The sequence below is a fragment of the Oncorhynchus clarkii genome, chromosome 13, assembly GCF_045791955.1.
Source record: "Oncorhynchus clarkii lewisi isolate Uvic-CL-2024 chromosome 13, UVic_Ocla_1.0, whole genome shotgun sequence".
Lineage (NCBI taxonomy): Eukaryota > Metazoa > Chordata > Actinopteri > Salmoniformes > Salmonidae > Oncorhynchus > Oncorhynchus clarkii.
This window is the reverse complement of record NC_092159.1, coordinates 38,583,739-38,605,148: the sequence shown is the minus strand read 5'-3', so window position 1 is coordinate 38,605,148 and position 21,410 is coordinate 38,583,739. Positions and strand designations below refer to the sequence as shown.

The 21,410-nt window shown below is 43.3% G+C and overlaps 1 pseudogene; it reads left to right on the top strand.

Moving 5' to 3' along the window:
• Positions 1 to 3,360: 3,360 nt before the first annotated feature.
• Positions 3,361 to 8,055, top strand: LOC139423554 (P43 5S RNA-binding protein-like; annotated as a pseudogene).
• The last annotated feature ends 13,355 nt before the right edge of the window (positions 8,056 to 21,410 follow it).

Genomic DNA, 21,410 nt, shown 5'->3' with positions numbered 1-21,410 from the left:
ACTATTCTGACTGAACCCGAATACCCGATACCTGGCCCGGGAACCGAGTGCGTCTGTGTCCAAAATTCTATCTTTTCCCTCGGGTCTGGGTCGGGTCCTGTTGGTTTGTCATTGGGTCTTGGGTCTATGTAACTATAGCTGATAGACCCGAGTGGACCCGAATGGACCTGACCACAGCTCTGTATAGCCTATAGCATATTTATTTTACGCTAATATGGTGAATTTATTGACATATTTATTAACATATAAATACATATTTATTAACATATAAATACATATTTATTAACATATAAATACATATTTATTAACAAAAAGAGCAACTTGGCTGATTTTTGGGTCACTCGGTTCCAATCGGTTCTGGTCTAGACCCGGAACCCGTTAGATACAGGTACAGGTCGAGTCTAGGTCTGGTTGTCGTCGGGTCTATTCGGGTTCAGGTCTGATTTTCTCCGGTCAACGTCCTCCTTTTTTTTCGTTGATGATCGGGTCTGTTTGGGTCCAGGTCCAACTTTTTGGACCCAAGAAGACCGCTTTTTTGGTGATTTCACTTATTTTTGAGACACTTACCCCAACAGGCAATTCACTTCCTCATCCTCATCGTGCAGTACGGGGGCTCTGAAAAAACATGAACAAATGCTCCAAAAATACCCAAATATGTCATTTTAAAAATGGAAACACTCTCAGTATAGTGATGTTGGTCCCTCAGATTTGTGTGCTAAAAATGAGAACTCGAAAGTGAATATCTTCTCCTCAGCCACCCAGGCCATGGGCCACCCAGACCATCCTTTTACTTCAGGAGCGCCCCTAAAGCTGGAGTGCACTAAGGCCATGACTGAGATACACTTGCCAACTTTGCGTTCTGCCTAATGCTGCATTCATATTCATAACCAAGTGGGAAGTTGGTCATTTCCAGTTGTGAAGTAGTAAATATGAGTTGAATGCATTCATGCGCTTTGAACTTGTTGAGAAACGCTGATTAGCTCATGGCAAACAAGCTGTGTCAACAATAAACTAAAATTACAGCTATCATGCTCACAAATTATAGTGCTCAAAAACTATAATTAATATATTGTTTTTTATAAATCAAGTTTTGTTGCATTTAATTCATAGGGTAATTTTTTCAACCTTAATCATATCATAATCAACTTTTATCAGTTGAATGTAGACACAATTTAAGACTATTTTATATTACACATTCAAGTAAACACTTTATTAAAATATGCAAATTAGGTGAAATCTCATTAAATGGCAGTTAAAGACAAATACACTGAATTTAGAGTAACAAACGCCAAACACCTATTTAGACCTAATCACCATATCTTCAAAGTCACTAAATAGAGTCCAATTTGTAACACTCTCTATGAAATGGGATGTTAAATGATGTGTAATTTAACGTAGTGAGATTTGAAATTATTGAGGTATATCCATTTTAAAGTGGATAAAATTAATTAAAATGTTGAGGGACCAAAATAATAATACTGGATCAAAATACCAACAAATCTAAAAATTGATAAGTAGATGCATGTGGGAGAAGTCGGAGCTCAGGGATGATAGACACGTTTCTCACTAGTAATTACCAGTAAGAGGGGCGTTCATGATTTTTCCCAGTCGCATGTGGTCAATACCGTCTATGAATGAAGGTTATGAAGGCAGCATATGAACAGCCCCTATCCGTGGCATATTTAAGCTAAAATACTTGAGGAGGTGTGGTATATGGCCAATATACCATGGATAAGGGTTGTACCTATGCAGGTAGCCTAGTGGTTAGAGTGTTGGACTTGTACCTGAAATGCTGCAAGATTGAATCCCCAAGCTGACAAGGTAAAAATCTGTCATTCTGCCACTGAACAAGGCAGTTAAACCCAGTATTTCTAGGCTGTCATTGAAAATGAGAATTTGTTCTTAATTGACTTGCCTAGTTAAATAAAAGTTTTAAAAAATGCATGACACAATGTGGAGTGCCTGGATACAGGTGCCTTATTATTATTATTATGTTTTAACCCCCTTTTTTAAAAAGCCGCTCGTTTAACCCGGAAGCCAGCCGCACCAATGTGTCGGAGGAAACAAGTTCAACTGACAACTGAAGTCAGCCTGCAGGCACCCGGCCTGCCACAAGGAATCGCTAGAGGGCTACTTTTGTGAGCCACATAAAAATGTGTAACCTTTATTTAACTAGGTAAGTCAGTTCAGAACTAATTCTTATTTACAATGAAGGCCTACACTGGCCAAACTCAAACAATGCTGCACTACCCTATGGGACTCCCAATCACAGCCAGTTGTGATACAGCCTGGATTTGAAACAGGGTGTCTGTAATACTGAGATGCAGTGCCTTAGACTGCTGTGCCACTCGGGAGCCTCTCCGGCCAATCCCTCCCCTAACCTGGACGACGCTGCGACACTTGTGCGCTACCCTATGGGACTCCCGGTCACGGCTGGGGTGCCTTATTTCTATTATTAACTAGTTACCAACATAATAACAGTAAACAAGAAATGTTGCGTCCAATCCTTGGGATTGGTAATAATAGTTTCGTTTGATCAAGGAATTAATCAACTCTTGCAACAAAAAATGCTACATCCTTATCTCTCTCTCAAATCTGATTGTAGTAAGATATGCCACCCTCTGCTGTAAGAATACAGTAGTTGCGTCGCAGCGTGTTGAATACATGATGAACAGTGGTGATCTGTGTTGATTAAAAAAAAATATATATATATATAATATGTTTGACGTGACCTGCGTTTTGTATGTTTTTAAGTTCTGTTCAATTGAACGGAAACGGTGCTGTACTGAACGACCAGTTGAAGAGCGGTTAGGGTTTGGTTTATGGGTTGGGAACGCTGTCAGCATGGCCACTGGCCTTTAAAGACAATTTTTGTTGCTTCAAGCCAGTCCGCCACACCCACCAAAAGTACCTCAAGGTCTGTTCAATAACATGTTTGTTTTTTTTAGCTTTATTTAACTAGGCAAGTCAATTAACTGCCTTGTTCAGAACGACAGATTTGTATCTTGCCAGCTCGGGGATTCGATCGAGCAACTTTTCGGTTACTGGCACAACGCTCTAACCCCTAGGCTACCTGCCGCCCCATGACTGGGGAATTGTGTCGTTCACTGCAAACCGTCTCGCAACGTAGCAAACGTTCAAGCGAACTGTGTCCACCTCAGGCCACCAATCAGTCAGCCTGGAACACGGCCATTCACTGCAAACACTGACACCTGACTTTAGCAATTAATTCGGCACACGCGCAACCTGGGTCAATTAACCTCAGTGCACTCTTAGAGGCTACAAGAGTTGTTGGCGTGGGGAACACTATCCTCTTGATTGGCAGTGTGTAACCGAATAGACGACTGTTTTCAGGAGGCAATGAACGCCGTAGCCCACAAACAGGACTCGGGTCTTCGACAACAGTTTTTCAACTGCAACCATGCTGATTGTGGGGCGACGTTCAAACGGGAGTGGCGTTTGAAAGAGCACGAGACCGTGCACACAGGAGCAGTAAATATGATATGGGGACATGGCTGATAATTGAGTGATATTCGAATTCAGCTATGGTTCACGTGGATTTAACCCCATTCCCGAGCTAATTGATTTCGTGTAAAAAAATAAATAATGTTTTGCTGAAGTGCGTAGACTCGCGATAGTTCGAATGGGAAAGTTATTTCTGAAGTTTGAGCCTCATGATTAGAGTCAAAGATTACGATTGTGTAAACTATCATTTATTGCCATCTTGGTTCTCGTTTTTCAGCAACCTTTTCAATGCGAAGTGGCATGAATGTGGCCGTAGTTTCTCACGGAAATCTCACCTGAGCCGCCACGCACTTTGCCACACCGGGGTGAAAGAATTCCGGTGTTAATTTCAGTTTACGTTTCATTTCGTACCCATGGGTTAGGTTATAGTTTGAGATTGAACTCACACTAGTTAATGTTTCACCCAACAGATGCACATTTGTGAGTTGCACAACTGCTTTCTTCAACGCGGACAAGTTGAAGAGACACGCCCATTATGCCCACGGCGAAAAGGACTAGTACTTTAAGGTTGTTGTCCACTAGATGGCGCCGAATAACCACGTTACTTTTTGGAGATTGCCCACTTTCAGCATCCTCTATTCCCTTTTAAACGGATACCCTTGGCCCTGGCATGTGTATGTTATGAAATGTGTTCTTGCCATTTAAGAAACCATTTCCTTTTATTTACCATCTCAATGTGCTGAATGTTATATTGACTTGCTTAATTTTCCCCATGTGCAGTGCAATTTCCCAAATTGCTTATTGACATTCCAGAAACGGAGGGTGTATAAATTACATTTGAAGGAGCATGGAATATCTTCTGGTTTCAAGTAAGTCACAATCTTTAATTGATCATGTAGGCCTTATAGCCTTTGAAAATTGCACAAGGCCTAAGCTGTTGACGCATACTCTCTATTTAAAACACAAGTGTATGTTTTAGTAGATTAAAGGTTAAATTATTCGGTCCCTGGTTCTCTTCAGATGTTCAAAGAGGATGTGGAGTCAGGTTTGACACGCATGTCGCTTGCAAAGCCCATGAGGAGAAACATGCAGGTTTGTCCCTTCGCATTGGTTGTCGGTCTTCTATTGCTGTCCTGTCTTGCGTCAATCAATTCAAAGATCTCACCTTTTGTATCGCTATCAAATTTTATTAGTCACATGCGCCGAATACAACAGGTGTAGACCTTACGGTGAAATGCTTACTTACGAGCCCCTAACCAACAATGCAGTTCAGAAAAAATATGTCTTAGATAAGTAATTAAAGAGCAGAAGTATAACAATATATACAGGGGGGTGCCGTTTAGTTGAGGTAGTATGTACATGTATGTAGGGTTATTAAAGTGACTATGTATAGATGACAAGACTGGCAGGTGTGGTGGTGTGGGGGGGGGGGTGGGGGGGGGGGGGGGGGGGTGCAATACAAATAGTCTGGGTAGCCATTTGATTTGCTGTTCAGGAGTCTTATGGCTTGGGGGTAGAAGCTGTTTAGAAGCCTCTTGGACCTAGACTTGGCGCTCCGGTACCGCTTGCTGTGTGGTAGCAGAGGACAGTCTATGACTAGGGTGGCTGGAATCTTTGACCATTTTTAGGGCCGCCTGGTATAAAGGTCCTGAATGGCAGGAAGCTCGGCCCCGGGGATATACTGGGCCGTTCGCACTTCCATCTGTAGCTCCGCTCAGTTGCCATACCAGGCAGTGATGCATCCAATCAGGATGCTCTCGGTGGTGCAGCTGTAGAAACTTGATCTGAGGACCCATGCCAAGTCTTTTCAGTCCCCTGAGGGGGAATAGGTTTTGTCGTGCCCTCTTCATGACGTGCTTGGACCACGTTAGTTTGTTGGTGATGTGGACACCAAGGAACTTGAAGCTCTCAACTTGCTCCACTACAACCCCATTGATGAGAATGGGGGTGTGCTCGGTCCTTTTCTTCCTGTAGTCCACAATCTCCTTTGTCTTGATCACGTTGAGGAAGATGACGGGAGCAGTTGTCATTGACTCTGCAGGTTACCATTGCCCACAGCCTGAATGCAATCATTTTGAGCAAACCTGGGGTAAAATGCACAAGCGCATGGCCAAACACCCAGGTAAGCACCCCACCAAACTAGGGAGTGTTACTGAAGGACTACGAAAAGCACTAATTACTGTTCCAGGCCAACCTGCCTTTACTGTTTGACTGTCATTGTTGTCACACTTTTGAATCTTTTTTTATTTTTTTTACTAGGCAAGTCAGTTAAGAACAAATTCTTATTTTCAATGACGGCCTAGGAACAGTGGGTTAACTGCCTGTTCAGGGTCAGAACGACAGATTTTGTACCTTGTCAGCTCGGGGATTTGAACTTGCAACCTTTCGGTTACTAGTCCAACCACTAGGCTACCCTGCCGCCCCTAATGTCCTGCCTTCTACCCTGCTAGTTCTATTGTGACAGTGTTTGGGGAAACGGCCTAAGATGTGTTGGCTGACTATTAATGCAATTAAGGGGAAGTTTATTGTATTGGTAAACCTTTACTCTGCCACCAGCTGCCTGCTCGTACCATCTGTTTTGACTAATGGACAACTTGTTGGGCAGGAATCCAGTAGTGCCATTTGCCTCTCTCCTGTCCCTGCAGCCACATTCACCTGTAAAGCTGTGCCAGAAGGTGTTTAAGCATGTGGACTCTCTGCGTAGACACAAGCGGACCCACGCCCTGCAGAAGCCTGTCCTGCTGTGCCCCAGCAGTGGCTGCAAGGCCTACTTCTCCACTACCTTCAACCTGCAGCACCACATCCACAAGGCCCACCTGCAGCTCCTCAAGTACCATTGCTACTTCCCCGACTGCCACAGGACCTTTGCCATGCGGGTATGTACTGTGGGGTCTGTGTTCCGACGGAGTGAGACTGGTGTTCTAGGATCAGGTCCTGCAGTTCAATATGCTCTAAGGTGAAACTTATCCTCTATCAACACTCCTACTGAGACTTTCACTCTTTTGGAGTACAGACCCTAGTTGTTGCACTTCCTGTGCTCCCCTGTTTAAGGGTTCCTTTTATCTGGCCAGGTAAGGGTTTGCAGTTAATTTATTCAAATGTGTGAACTTTCCAGAGGGCATTGAGTCATTCAAGAACCTAGATATAGTGGAACTGTTTGACCTTTCCATTGTCTTAGGCATATTATTTGTTTAGATGAGGGATGGGCAACTCCAGTCTCGGGGAGGGGGGAGGGGGGAGGGGGGGGGCTGATTGGTGTCCCACTTTTGCCTAAGTTAAAACACCACTCCAACAATTATCTGTTTGGAATGCAATTAATCAGCTGTTTGCTAGGATGGGGGGTGACACCGCTCCGGTCCCTGACGACTGGAGATGCCCATCCCTGATTTTAGGCGGTCTAGTTTGCTGTTCTCTATTGAACACACTTGCAGCTTTCTGCCCTAAGCTGCCTCTTCAGCCTGCCTGTCAGCTGTCTAAGACCACGCATCCATAACTGTCTTGTCTTCTACAGTGACGACATGCAGTTGGGTTTCAATCGCTGCATGCAAAGCAGCCTCATGAATTTCTATGTCGTCACTGAATGTCTTGTCAATTAACTTCTAGTGGCTTGTTTTCTATCACCTCCCCGTGGACAAAATGTCATTTTAATCGCAAGAAATATTTGTCCATGTAGTGAATGGAGATGTTTGCCGTTGTGGCATTGGTACGGTATAAATGTTTAGAATAGATTGATGTTCATGCTTTGCTGCTGTCATAATGTTTGTACTCCATCGTTGTCGTGATGAACATCTCTGTTCAGTCTCCAAGGAGAGCCTAAGCAGACACCTGGCTCACCACGACCCAGATGCCAACCCTGAGAAGGTGAGCATGGTTTTAGTCCAACTATCCTCCGTGGGAAAGATGACGTGGGTCTACTGTTTGGAGTGTCTGGCTCTGGCCAGGTGATCATTGGTCTGTATGTGTGCCCTGAACCATGTCTTTGAACCAGTTGAAAGTAGAGTCCCTTAGATGTCTGGTAGATTGACGGGAATCTATAGCAGCTTTGGGCATAGTGGGGCTCGAGGGAGGGGTGGTGTTGACTCACACAATGTCGGTCTTGTCTCAATTTGTCCAGCTCTGAAGCCCCTACAGTAACTGAAGTCCTTCTACACAGGCTTCCTGTCTACTGGGCAGTTAAAGTTAATGACCGTTCTGAACCGTTGTAGTGGTGAATAGTTCCACTAAACATTTTATACCTCCCAAATCCATTTTCCTCTGTCGCATCTTGTTTTTCTCTCTGTAGCAGAAGCGCAAGCGACCCAAGAAGGACTGGCAGAAGCGTCTGGAAGGCCACCAGCTGCCCCTGGTGGAGGACGACCTGCGGCGCCTCAACGCATTGCGCATGAGGGTGTCACGATGGGCCAAGGTGGAGGTTAACCTCTCAGGCCTCTTCAACGAGCGCAAGATCCCTCACTTTGTGGAATCGGAGGTCAACCTGTGTAACCTCTTCAGCATCAATCCTCCTTCTCTGCAGAGCCAGGTCCTGTGGAGGTCACACAGCCAGAGGTCACTGTGGTCAAGGGTTTAACTTGTAGTCTGAAAGTGCCGTAGTACTATATTGAGGTTAAGTTGTAAATACTAGTGAAGTACCATTGCTCTTTTAGTTGCACTAAACTGAGCTCTTGAATTATTTAAAACATTTTTTTTATGGTACATATAAAGCTATTTGTCTCATTGTTTTCCTGTCTAGAAGCACTTGAGTTTTGTTTGTATCCTTTGCCTGATCAGACCTGACCCAATATAAATAAATAATTTGAAGTTGTTTGTCTAAATGTTCAGGGAAGATGGAATTGTGCCACCTAGTTTCTCTCCAACTAAATCATTAATGACGTGTCAGGGTGATCAATCACCCTGCGTCAGTCCTTAGTGTAAATACGGCTTGGGTCGTGTCTCTTGATCAGAGGGAGGTAATGACTCGATTGCATTTTAATGATGCCAAAGAATGCAACCGGAACCAGTGAAGCAAATTTTGGCACAAACCATTTTGTGTGATGTCAGTTTACAGACCTAGTGCCACAATGGGTGTGCAGGTTGACTTGCATTGATGAGAACTTTTCCTGACCTATGAGTGATGAGTCCCCCACCATTGATTCTTCAAAGCGCAGGGCTCTGTTCAGGCACCAGGTCCACGTCATTAGATGACGCCTCAATCCAAATCCCCGGTAGAGGGGGAGAGCTGAGAACTGGCAGTACAAAATTGTCAGCTTTACAATTGGTGTGCCTTTTGAAAGACTGCAGAATAATTTAAGTCTGACCAGTGACGGATTGTATCAAACATTTCTTCCATCAGTCTCTGCCCCTATCTGCCACTTCAACTGAATTGCTCTGTAATGTGGCTAGCTTTCTAGTGTTTGTTCCATCAGAACCCTGTATGACTTCAGCTGACTGCTAATGGCTAGTCTGCTGTGTTGCTGCCTACAGAGTGCGCTCTGTGATTGAATCACAGTTTCCACCTGAACTTGTCCAATAAAGCTATACTGAATAAAAATGAAACGATGTCACAGATCTTACTGGGTTACAGTTCAGATATGGAAATCAGTTAAATTGGGCCCTAATCTATGGATTTCACAGAACCCCACTGCCACCATGGGGCACTCTGTTCACAATGTTGACATCAGCAAACTGCTCAACCACACTAAGCCATACACTATCTGCCCGGAACAATTGAAACCGGGATTCTTTTGTGGAGAGTGCACTTCTCCAGTGGCCAACAAAGGTGAACATTTCCCCACTGATGTCTGTTACGACTCTGAACTGCAGTCGGGTCAACACCCTGGTGAGGACGATGAGCTTCCCTGAGACTGTTTCTGACAGTTTGTGCAGAAATGCTTCGGTTGAGCAAACCCAGTTTCATCCTCTGTCTGACTGGCTGGTCTCGGATGATCCCGCAGGTGAAAGCCGGATGTGGAGGTCCTGGGCTGGCATGGCTACATGTGAGGCTGGTTGGACATACTGCCAAATTCTCTGAAATGACATTGGCGGCTGTTTATGGTAGAGACATGAACACAATTATTTGGCAACACCTCTGGTGGATTGCACGCTCCCTCGACCTCAGACACCTGTGGCGTTGTGTTACAAAACTACTTTTTAGAGTGGCCTTTTATTGTCCCCAGCACAAGGTGGACCTGTGTAATGATTATTCTGTTTAATCAGCTTATTGAAATGCCACACCTGTCAGGTGGATGGATTATCTTGGCGGAGTAGAAATGCTCACTAACGGGGATGTAAACCAAATTTGAGGGAAATGGGCATTTCATGCATTTGGAAAATCTCTGCGATCTTTTATTTCAGCTCATGTAACATGGGACCAACACTTTACATGACGCGTTTATATCTTTTATTTCAGCTCATGTAACATGGGACCAACACTTTACATGACGCGTTTATATCTTTTATTTCAGCTCATGTAACATGGGACCAACACTTTACATGACGCGTTTATATCTTTTATTTCAGCTCATGTAACATGGGACCAACACTTTACATGACGCGTTTATATCTTTTATTTCAGCTCATGTAACATGGGACCAACACTTTACATGACGCGTTTATATTTTTCTACTGAACAATTTACGGCTCTATTCAAACTGTGTCACGGAAGTTTCGTTTTGCAGCGTGATTAAAATTTAACGGCAATGTTCCTGCTTTAGGGGAGACTGCATTCACTGTAAACGCTGCATATGTCGGCTCAATCCTGAATGACCTTATTTCTACCGCGGAATCTGTAACTCCCCAGCTTCACCTCAACAGTTTGAGTCACTTTTTACCCTGTCAACTCACCAGTTGGGGAAAATGGAGAGTGTAGGAAGACTAACTTGTAATCATACACCTACAGTGTAGACACAATCGTACACATGAGGTAATGTGTACTCTATACAAAATGAATGTTTTGTACGCAGATCCTCTTTTACACACTGGTGTACCATCATATTCCAAGGTGTCTAGTTGTCCAAGGCCTGTGTTGTGGCTGTAATATGGCTGGGTCCAGTTTGACATTTCAAAGCCTTTGCTAAGCCCACTTCCAGCCTGTCATGGAAGCTCTATTGGAGTCATTACTTTTGATGTGTTTTTCTGCTGCTGTTGTGGTGCTCATTCTCCAGGGCTGCTCCTGCCGCCTCAGGCCATGGCAACTCGTAATCCTTCACATAAACCTGGCCTATATGTCTGCTGCTCTGCTGGCTAACGGCCCAAACCATGGAGAGGGAACACGTGCGCTCTCCGTCTCTCCACTGTGTGTTTATGTGGTGCTAATGTACAAGTGTTTATAATTACTTTGCATTTGGTGCTTTGTGTGAAATGTGTTTTTACAACAGATTAGACCATAACAGAAAGTCTTTGTTGCCCTCGTGTCCAAAGCGTAATTGAAATGTAAATGATTCACAAGTGTTCAGGGTGAGACGGGGTTAATTATAAGTTGTGCGAGTCTGTGTTTGAAGGCTTTCAAAGCAATGTGTTGCTTTGATGATTTATGATTTATTGTAATGGGACATCAGGGGGTCTCTATGAATTTACAGTTGAGATTCAGCAGACTAGCTGTTTGGAAGATTGGCCCTGGCTGACTCCATGGTAATAAAATGTTTCAAATTCAGCATATATGCATAGACCACTTTCATTTGCTCTTCATTTCCCCAGATTCATAAACATTTCATTTCCCAGAACAGTTATTCTAATAAATCTTTTTACATAGAATATAGAATATATTTCAGCAATAAGGCCCAAGTGGGTGTGGTATAATGTAGGGTCAAAATACCACATCTAAGGGCTGGACACAGCCCTTGGCTGTGGTATATTGGCCATAAATCACAAACACCCGAGGTGCCTCATTGCTATTATAAACTTGTTACCAACGTAATTTAGAGCAGTAAAAATAAATGTTATGTCATACCCGTGGTATATAGTCTGATATACCATGGTTGTCAGCCAATCAGCATTCAGGGCTCAAACCAGCCAGTTTATAAATATATATACATTTAAAGTCGGAAGTTTACATACACTTAGGTTGGAGTCATTAAAACTCGTTTTTCAACCACTCCACAAATTTCTTGTTAATTAACAAACTATAGTTTTGGCAAGTTGGTTAGGATATCTACTTTGTGCATGACACAAGTAATTTTTCCAACAATTGTTTACAGACAAATTATTAAACTTATAATTAACTGTATTACAATTCCAGTGGGTCAGAAGTTCACATACACTAAGTTGACTGTGCCATTAAACAGCTTGGAAAATTCCAAAAATTATGTCATGGCTTTAGAAGCTTCTGATAGGCTAATTGACATCATTTGAGTCAATTGGAGGTGTACCTGTGGATATACTTCAAGGCCTACCTTCAAACTCATTGCCTCTTTGCTTGACATCATGGGAAAACAAAAGAAATCAGCCAAGACCTCAGAAAAATAATTGTAGACCTCCACAAGTCTGGTTCATCCTTGGGAGCAATTTCCACACACCTGAAGGTACCATCATACCGCTCAGGAAGGAGATGCGTTCTGTCTCCTAGAGATGATCGTACTTTGGTGCGAAAAGTGCAAATCATTCTCAGAACACCAGCAAAGGACCTTGTGAAGATGCTGAAGAAAACAGGTAAAACAAGTCCAATATCGACATAACCTGAAAGGACGCTCAGCAAGGAAGAAGCCACTGCTCTAAAACCGCCATAAAAAAGCCAGACTACGGTTTGCAACTGCACATGGGGACAAAGATCATACTTTTTGGAGAAATGTCCTCTGGTCTGATGAAGCAAAAATGGAATTGTTTGGCCATAATGACCATTGTTATGTTTGGAGGAAAAAGGGGGAGGCTTGCAAGCCGAAGAATACCATCCCAACCGTGAATCACGGGGGTGGCAGCATCATGTTGTGGGGGTGCTTTGCTGCAGGAGGGATTGGTGCACTTCACAAAATAGATGGCATCATGAGGGAGGAAAATTATGTGGATATATTGAAGCAACATCTCAAGACATCAGTCAGGAAGTTAAAGCTTGGTCGCAAATGGGTCTTCCAAATGGACAATGCCCCCAAGCATACTTTCAAAGTTGTGGTAAAATTGCTTAAGAACAACAAAGTCAAAAATATTGGAGTGGCCATCACAAAGCCCTGACCTCAATCCTATAGAAAATTTGTGGGCAGAACTGAAAAAGCATGTGTAAGCAAGGAGGCCTAGAAACCTGACTGTCAGGAGGAATGGGTCAAAATTCACCCAACTTATTGTGGGAAGCTTGTGGAAGGCTACCTGAAACATTTGACCCAAGTTAAACAATTTAAAGGCAATGCTACCAAATACTAATTGAGTGTATGTAAACTTCAGACTTCAACTGTATATAGTACCAGTCAAAAGTTTGGATACACCTACTCATTCAAGGGCTTTTCTTTATTTTTACTATAAGTTCTTGACATTTTCCATATTGACTGACCTTCATGTCTTAAAATAATGATGGGCTATCGTTTCTCTTTGCTTATTTAAGCTGTTCTTGGCATAATAAGGACTTGGTCTTTTACCAAATAGGGCTATCATCTGTATACCACCCCTACCTTGTCAAAACACAACTGATTGGCTCAAACACATAAATTCCACAAATAAAATTTTAACAAGGCACAGCTGTTAATTGAAATGCATTCCAGGTGACTGCCTCATGAAGCCGGTTGAGAGAATGCCAAGAGTGTGCAAAGCTGTCATCAAGTCAAAGGGTGGCTACTTTGAAGAATTTCAAATGTAAAATACATTTTGATTTGTTTAACACTTTTTTTGGTTACTACGTGATTCCATACGTCTCACCATCAACAGTGAAAAGGCAACTCTGGGATGCTGGCCTTCTAGGCAGAGTTTATAAGAAAAACGCCATATCTCAGACTGGACAATAAAAATAAAAGATTAAGATGGGCAAAAGAACACAGACACTGGACAGAGGAACTATTCATAGAAGGCCAGCATCCTGGAGTTGCCTCTTCACCATTGATGTTGAGACTGGTGTTTTGCGGGAACTATTTCATTAAGCTGCCAGTTGAGGACTTGTGAGGCATCTGTTTCTCAAACTAGACACTAGACAAACTAGACAAACTAGACACTAATGTAATTGTCCTCTTGCTCAGTTGTCCACCAGGGCCTCCCACTCCTCTTTCTATTCTGGTCAGAGCCAGTTTGCGCTGTTCTGTGAAGGGAGTAGTACACAGTGTTGTACGAGATCTTCAGTTTCTTGACAATTCCTCGCATGGAATAGCCTTAATTTCTCAGGACAATAATAGACTGACAAGTTTCAGAAGAAAGTTCTTTGTTTCTGGCCATTTTGAGCCTGTAATCGAACCTACAAATGCTGACGCTCCAAATACTCAATTAGTCTAAAGAAGGCCAGTTTTATTGCTGCTTTAATCAGGACAACAGTTTTCAGCTGTGCTAACATAATTGCAAAAGGATTTTCTAATGATCAATTAGCCTTTTAAAATGAAAACTTGGATTAGCTAACACAGCATGCCATTGGAACACAGGAGTGATGGTTGCTGATAATGGGCCTCTGTACGCCTATGTAGATATTTCATTAAAAAATCTGCCATTTCCAGCTTCAATAGTCATTTACAACATTAACAATGTCTAAACTGTAATTCGGATCAATTTGATGTTATTTTAATGGACAAAAAAAACCAAGGACATTTCTAAGTGACCCCAAACTTTTGAACGGTATTGTATATATATATATATATACATATATATATATATATATATATATATATATATATATATATATATATATACACGGTATTGTGTATATATATACTGAACAAAAATATAAACTCAACATGTAAAGTGTTGGTCCCATGTTTCATGAGCTAAAAAACATTTTCCATACTCACGGAAATAGTATTTCTCTAAATCTTTTTGCACAAATTAGTTTACATCCCTGTTGGTGAGCTTTTCTCCTTTGCAAAGATAATCCATCCACTTGACAGGCGTGGCATACCGAGAAGCTGATTAAACAGCATGGTCATTACACAGGTGCACCTTGTGCTGGGGGCAGTAGAAGCCCACTCTAAAATGTGCAGTTTTGTCACACAACACAATGCCACAGATGTATCAAGTTTTGAGGGAGCATGCAATTGGCATGCTGACTGCAGGAATGTCCACTTGAGCTGTAGCCAGATAATTTGATGTTCCTTTCTCTACCATAAACCTCCTCCAACATAATTTTAGAGAATTGGCAGTGTATCCAACCGACCTCATAACCACAGACCACGTATAACCACGCCAGCCCAGGACCTCCACATGCGGCTTCTTCACCTGTGGGATCGTCTGAGACCAGCCACCCAGACAGCTGATGAAACTGTGGGTTTGCACAACCTAATATTTTTTTCAGAAACCTTCTCAGAGAAGCTTATCTGCATACTCATCGTCCTCACCAGGGTATTGACCTGACTACAGTTCAGAGTCGTAACCAACTTCAGTGGGCAAATGTTCACCTTTAATGGCCTCTGGCACACTAGAGAAGTGTGCTCTTCACGGATGAATCCCGGTTTCAACTGTACCAGGCAGATGGCAGCGTGTATGGCGTTGTGTGGGCAAGCGGTTTGCTGATGTCAACGTTGTGAAAAGAGTGCCCCATGGTGGCGGTGATGTTCTGGTATGGGCAGGCATAAGCTAAGGACAGTGAACACAATTGTATCAATGGCAATTAGAATGCACAGAGATATCGTGACAAGATCCCAAGGCCCATTGTCGTGCCCTTCATTCACCACCATCACCTCTTGTTTCAGCATAATATTACACGGCCCCATGTCGCAAGGATTTGTACACAATTCCTGGAAGCTGACATTTTCCCAGTTCTTCCATGGTCTGCATACTCACCAGACATGACACCCATTGAACATGTTTGGGATGCTCTAGATTGTCATGTACAACAGCGTGTTCCAATTCCCACCAATGTCCAGCAATTTTGCACAGTCATTGAAGATGACTGGGACAACACTCCACAAGCCACAATCAACAGCTGCAAGAGGAAAATGGTCGTCACACCAGATACTGATTGGTTTTCTGACCCACGCCCCTACCTTTTAAAAAAAAGTATCTGTGACAAACAGCTGTATATCTGTATTCTCAGTCATGTGAATCCATAGATCCTTTGGCCACCTTTCCTTCCAGTACTCTGCTGCCAATGACTGGAACGAACTGCAAAAAATCACTGAAGTTGGAGACTCATATCTCCCTCACTAACTTTAAGCACCAGCTGTCAGAGCAGCTCACAGATCACTGCACCTGTACATAGCTCCTCTGTAAGTAGCCCATCCAACTACCTCATCCCCATACTGTATATATTTATTTATTTTGCTCCTTTGCACCCCAGTATCTCTAATTACACATTCATCTTCTGCACATCTATCACTCCAGCGTTTAATTGCTATACTGTAATTACTTTGCCACTTTGGCCTATTTTATTGCCTTACCTCCCTTGTCTTACCTCATTTGCACACACTGTATATAGACTTTTTCTACTGTATTATTGACTGTATGTTTGTTTATTCCATGTGTAACTCTGTGTTGTTGTATGTGTCGAACTGCTTTGCTTTATCTTGGCCAGGTCGCAGTTGTAAATGAGAACTTGTTCTCAACTAGCCTACCTGGTTAAATAAAGGTGAAATTAAAAAAATAATAGATTAGGGCCTCATGCGTCTATTTCAATTGACTGATTACCTTATATGAACTGTAGCTCAGTAAAATCTTTAAAATTGTTGCATGTTGCGTGTATATTTTTGTTCAGTGTATTTTTGTTCAGTATATTTGAAACGGTAAGCTTTTCTCTGTTGCCCCAGGCTGTGGCACATGCTGTTTCCACTAGCGTCATCGTATTGGCACAGCAGCATCATCTCCCACGAGAATTAGACTAGCCAAGCTTTGTTTCAAGCGCAGGACACAGCTGGCTGGTTCGACCTGCACGTTTGGTTTTGCAGCGCCGACAAGAGCAACAGCGCAGATCAGAATCACACGCGCCGTTAGTCGCAGCCAGCCCTTCTCCCATCAGACCAGGCTAAAATGCCACGCTAATTGTTCCAGCCAGTTATGACCTTTGAAATAACATGCTGGACCTCATTACTTCCCTATTTACCTCACACAGTGCAGTGGAGGAACAGAGCTTTATACTCTGCTCTGGAACCATCTCAGCATCGAAGAATAGAATGGTGGGGTTAAATTCATTAAAAAAAATTTTTTTATTGTCTCCCTGCTAATTAAAGTTTTGCCAATTATATGAAATGAAATGAATTGCGTTGAATAGCTAAGTGTTGGAGTGGAGATTAGAGCAATTTGTGGGCTCACACATGGGAACTCGTAAGCAGTGCTGTTTCTGTAGGAGATGTAGAGAGAGATACAGACACAGTGGATGGAAGGAGCTGAATCCTGATTTGTGGTCAGCTCAATATACTGAATGAATTACTGCTGGCTTGTCATCATGGTTCCATCCCTCACTCACACTAGCTTCTTTGTAGAGATGTCCAGCAGGCAGGACAGCTGCCGTTGCACTAGATGAGTAGCTAGCTTGGCTTACAGAATGGCTGAGTGAGTGTGCTGAAGTAGTAGTCGGTTTAATATCCTGGTTGGATGTAAGGATCCCTGAGTGAATAGATTGTCCATTGACTAGTTGGTGAATTGACTGATTGGGTTATCTGGTACCACTAGGACTGACCTGAGAGCTGTAACAGAGGTGAGGAGGAGAGAGTGGGTTAGTGGGTAGCCTATAGTCAAATCCTCATCCTCTTTGCTCAACTACACCAAACAGGTAATCTACATTATGTAACAAGACTCTACTGAACCAGCTATCCACTGCAGTGGTGGTGCAGCACTACGATATGATGTGAAGGTTTAAATAACTTTGTGCCACATCCTTCTGTCTCAGTTGGAGGTTGATTAAGGAGAAATAGGACAACAAGAGGAGGGTAGCGGCTACGGTAGAGCCGAGCATACATTTGGAGAACCCTGTGAAACGGACAGGGACTTAAAGTGAAGTAGGTTAGCCGTCAGTCCTCCTCACCCTGATATAGCCCTACTGCCTCCAGAATAGATGACCCACAACTGTGAGAGACCTCTTCTCCCCCTCCCTTTCTCCTTCCATCCCTGGCCTAGTTTGAGAATATAGCAGCTGTAGCTGTCGTGAGTAATAACATGGCTTCTTAACTAGAACCCAGCCCCCCCCACCCAGCCCCACCCAGAACCCCCCCCCCCCCCCCCAAAAAAAAAGTATCCTACTTAGTTCCCCCTGCATTACGATGTTGTCGTTTTCTGGCCCTATATACCATAATGGAAATATTGATTGCCTGGGAATGAAGATGCATTCCTGGAAATGTACAGTATAGATTTAAATGATTATTTATATGATTTATATTATTACTTCACACACGCCACACACACCTGCACCCACACAAACACACACACACACACACACACACACACACACACACACACACACACACAACACACACACACACACACACACACACACACACACACACACACACACACACACACACACACACACACACACACACACACATCCACTGTTTGTTTGCTGTTGCATTTGTGCTGTTGCCAGTGTCTTCTGTCTGTGTTGTCGTACAATGTTTTTACATTTGTATTATCCCAGCCCCCATCCCCGCAGGGGGCCTTTTGCCATGCCGTCATTGTAAATAGCAATTTGTTCTTAATTGATAATAACAAAGCGGCCTCCCCACCCCTGTTTTTGCTGAGGGATGGGGCTGGAGGAATGTAACCATTCTCAAATTTGTAGACTGACAATCCATCATATCAAAATTATAGCTTGAACCATGTGTTGAGGCTATATGGAATTTTCAGGAATTGCTTCTAACGATTCATATGTTCAATCCATAAATTTAAGATGAAATAGTTCATACTTCTGTCACATTCCATGACGCTCAGTTAGGAAGTTAGGAAGCCAAACAGTTCAGAGTAAAATCCCTCACATCAACAAGCTATAAAAGACAGTGATGTAAACCAATGGAGAGGCAGAGTAGCAGACGCTTCATGTTGGCATTCAGAGTCAATATAAACCCTACTTCCTTCCTGTATGTGAAATTGGCTTAGATGATTGGATATCTAGGCAGGGGGGCTGGGTTCCTAGGAAACAGGAATCACAGCAGGGGTCAGGAAACTGAAACCCACCAAGAAGGGGGCAGAGGTGCAGGGTGATGGTTTACTGGGGAACAGCCAATCACTTCCCTTGGAGGGGTAAATAGTGAATTTGAAAAAAGATCATGTCCCAATGAAATTTTTGTCGATGAAGTTGTTTTTGTCTTGTCTGTGCTGACTCACCACTCCCTTCAATTTTCCGACGTCACTTTTCTGTTTTGGTGTGTTTTGTTTTCCTGTGGTTGTCTAGTGGTTCTGGATCCTGGATGATGCTCACATTGTTCAGCTGTAATCCTGTAATAACAAACAAACAAACTCTCCTTGGCTCTCTGTCTCTGTCTACACTATCTTTCTCACTATCTTTCTCTCTTACTGTCTACTCATTTACCTCCGCCAAGATCATGGCAAGGACAATCTCTTCTCTTCTTCGCTCTCCTTCTCTCACATCATATCACATCTTACACTTCACTGTCACAGCCTTGTCTCTACACCTCTCTCTCTCCTTGTTATGTTGCCAATATTTCTCTACTTGCACTTTTGCTTTCTCTGTTTGTCTTCTCTTCCATTTCTCCTGTGCCAGAGTTTATCCTTACAGTTCCTCCTCAGTCTGCATCCAGTTTACTCGTTCTCCTTCCTGCCCCCAACTTTTCATCCCCCTCTCATTGAAGTACTGTCAAATGCTTCATGAATATATGAAAAGGGCACCATACGTCTCAGTTCCTCCCCCCCCTCTCTCTCTCTCTCTGCTTCTCTCTCTCTCTGCTTCTCTCTCTCTCTGCTTCTCTCTCTGCCTCTATCTCTCTCTCTGCTTCTCTCTCTCTCTCTCTGCTTCTCTCTCTGCCTCGCTCTCTGTCTCTATCTCTTTCTCTTTGCTTCTCTCTGCCTCTCTCTCTCTCTCTCTGCTTCTCTCTCTCTCTCTCTGCTTCTCTCTCTGCCTCTCTCTGTCTCTCTCTCTCTCTCTCTCTCTCTCTGCCCCTCTCTCTCTCTGCCTCTATCTCTCTCTCTGCTTCTCTCTCTCTCTGCTTCTCTCTCTCTCTCTCTGCTTCTCTCTCTGCCTCTTTCTCGGTCTCTCTCTCTCTGCCCCTCTCTCACTCTCTGCCTCTATCTGCCTCTATCTCTCTCTCTCTGCCCCTCTCTCTCTCTCTCTCTGCCTCTCTCTCTCTCTCTGCCCCTCTCTCGCTCTCTGACTATCTCTGCCTCTCTCTCTCTGCCCCTCTCTCTCTCGCTCTCTGAATCTCTCTCTCTGCCTCTCTCTCTCTCTGACCCTCTCTCTCTCTCTGCCTCTATCTCTCTCTGCCCCTCTCTCTCTCGCTCTGACTCTCTCTCTATCTCTCTCTCTGCCCCGCTCTCTCTCGCTCTCTGACTCTCTCTCTGCCTCTATCTCACTCTCTCTGCCCCTCTCTCTCGCTCTCTGACTCTCCCTCTCTCTCTCTCTGCCCCGCTCTCTCAAAAAAAATATTAAATTTCAATTTAAGGGGATTTATTGGCATAGGAAACATATGTTGACATTGCCCAAGTAAGTGAAATAGATAATAAACAATAGTGAAATAAACAATAAAACATGAACTCTCTCTCTCCAGCTTAAAGCAAATATATTATATTTCTATTCATCTTGTGAGATGGCTCAACGAGCGGAGGGAGACTATGATAATATATATATATATATATATATATTTATTTATTTATTTATTTATTTATTTGATTGTCTGGTTAATTGTGTGGTGTTGCCACTTCAGTTCACAGCATGGGTCAGATATCACAGGTAGCAATGAAATCCCTGATTAAATTGTGAGTGAATAGCAATGAGTTTTGACATCTCCAAACTCCATGCATTGACAAGGGATTGATGGCGTAGGTTGAGGGGAACCATATTATGCATTCTCTGGGGCCCAGGATTTGCATAATATAGTCATGAATGTGAAACTAGATTTTATGAAAGGACACAGTGACATTATTGATCTCGGCAGTGTATCGGGTTAATTTATGTATGATTAGGCTTGAGTTACTCTGCCATGGATGACTGTTACCTGTGCTGCAACTGACATCTTTGCTGTGATTAAAAAGTGGGAGCAATTTTGGGTTGATTACATTTAGTTGGTTTGATTACATTAACTTTGGTCGTGATCCAGTGAATAATTTCTGAATAATATTTTTGCTACTCAATCAACGTCCGCCTCCTTATTTTCTCTGTTGTTCTGAATAGGAAACAAGAAACGGACAAATTTCAGTCTGCTGCAGTCAGTTCTGCATAGCCTATCCTTGTCTACCAAATGCTCTCTGTCTCAGCTTCCTCCTTTCCTATGCCTTATCTGCTGGGGTGTCTGTGGTAGTGCTATCTACTGGGGTGTCTGTGGTAGTTCTATCTGCTGGGGTGTCTGTGGTAGTTCTATCTGCTGGGGTGTCTGTGGTAGTGTTATCTGCTGGGGTGTCTATGGTAGTGTAATCTACTGGGGTGTCTGTGGTAGTGCTATCTGCTGGGGTGTCTGCGGTAGTGCTATCTGCTGGGGTGTCTGTGGTAGTGCTATCTGCTGGGGTGTCTGTGGTAGTGCTGGTATATTTGTGGTAGTTCTATCTGCTGGGGTGTCTGTGGTAGTTCTATCTGCTGGGGTGTCTGTGGTAATTCTATCTGCTGGGGTGTCTGTGGTAGTGCTATCTGCTGGGGTGTCTGTGGTAGTTCTATCTGCTGGGGTGTCTGTGGTAGTGTTATCTGCTGGGGTGTCTGTGGTAGTGCTATCTGCTGGGGTGTCTGTGGTAGTGCTATCTACTGGTGTATTTGTGGTAGTGCT